The sequence below is a fragment of the Pseudophryne corroboree genome, chromosome 1 (assembly GCF_028390025.1).
Source record: "Pseudophryne corroboree isolate aPseCor3 chromosome 1, aPseCor3.hap2, whole genome shotgun sequence".
NCBI classification, from domain to species: domain Eukaryota; kingdom Metazoa; phylum Chordata; class Amphibia; order Anura; family Myobatrachidae; genus Pseudophryne; species Pseudophryne corroboree.
In genome coordinates this window covers 963,692,818-963,694,289 of record NC_086444.1, presented here as the reverse complement: position 1 = coordinate 963,694,289, position 1,472 = coordinate 963,692,818, and the positions used below count along the sequence as shown (strand labels likewise).

At 44.8% G+C, this 1,472-nt stretch overlaps 1 non-coding gene across 1 annotated transcript; it reads left to right on the top strand.

Annotated features, from left to right (window-relative positions):
* Positions 1-449: 449 nt before the first annotated feature.
* LOC134961344 (U5 spliceosomal RNA) lies at positions 450-564 on the top strand. Its single transcript, XR_010187892.1, has one exon. It is a non-coding gene; the product is annotated as a U5 spliceosomal RNA (small nuclear RNA).
* Positions 565-1,472: the final 908 nt, after the last annotated feature.

Sequence of the window (1,472 nt, the reverse complement as noted above, 5' to 3'; positions counted from 1 at the left end):
TTCTCGGCCGGGCACAAAAATCTAACTGGAGTCTGGAGGAGGGTCATAGGGGGAGGAGCCAGTACACACCACCTGACCTGTAAAAGCTTTACTTTTGTGCCCTGTCTCCTGCGGAGCCGCTATTCCCCATGGTCCTTTCAGGAACCCCAGCATCCACTTAGGACGATAGAGAAAACAAATGTACGTCTAGTAATTAGTGCAAAACACGCACACTAGCGGTACATTGGTGTATTCACCTATTAAGAATAAAGTTGTGTTTTCAATTTAGTTCGCCACCCTTCACTCGCGTTTCCCACAGAGGGAAAAGGGTGCATATACTCTGGACGACAGTCGCAGAGGGTCAGGATTTGTAGTTAAAATCAGCAACAAAGATTGCTGTCGATAAAGGTCCTAGAACTCTGTGCATTTTACAATGCAATACATGATTCGCTTTCAGTCTGACCAGGTATATACTCTGGTTTCTCTTCAGAACGAATAAATCTTTCGCCTTTTACTAAAGATTTCTGTGGAGAGGAACAACCATGAGTTTCAGGTAAATGTTTGATGCCTGTCTCACGCTGGCCTTAAGCAGTCAAACAAGGCAACGGCAGTTGCATACACAACAACCAGTGAGAACCAAGAAGCCGCATGGTAATGCGGCATGTGACTCAAATCCTCAATGGCTTAGAACACCATTATGTGAAAATGTCAAGAGATCATTACGTGAGTGGACATCTGTTAGACAGAGGATCTCACCCGTCAGGATTTGGATCCTGAAAACTGGACATTAAATCCAGAGGTGTTTCATATGTGAGTCCACAGAAGGGGGTTACCCTCAAGTATACATGATGGCATCTCGCCACAGTTACAAAAGCTCAGTATGTGTACAAAACAGATCACAAGGGCAGTGGCGGTGGAGTCTCTCACATTCATGTGGTCATTCAGCATCGTGTATCTGGCTCCACCAGTTTCCGCTGCTCTCTCCGTTGTCAAAACGGCTCATAAGACAGTTTGTCACAGTCATACTGGTGGTAGCTCATGGGTTTCGGAGAAGTTTGCTTCTCGAATTTTCAAGGAATACTTGCACACGATCTTGGCCCGCTCATAATACGTCCAACCTGTTACATCAGGGAACGTTAGTTTACCCATAGTTACCTATGTACCTATTATCTATGTACCGCAGCTGCGGTTGACGGGGTGAGGGTGCAGACCGCCCTCTTAAGAAATTGAGCATTACAGTATCGGTTATACTAACCATGTTACGAAATAGTAAGCCGTTTAAGGCAGCTCATTTTTACAAAATTTCGTGGGCTTACATAGGTTGTAAACCTCGGAAGTTTCCAACATCATCCTTCAAGTAACCCGTATTCTGTTAAACGGGGTGGAATGGAAAACTGCGTTGATCTGCACGAAGAGTGCAGGTATCTGTGTGGTAAACTTATTTTCAAAGACGTTTGCCTCTATTGGCGTCTGTACACATCTTTCTACAAGGT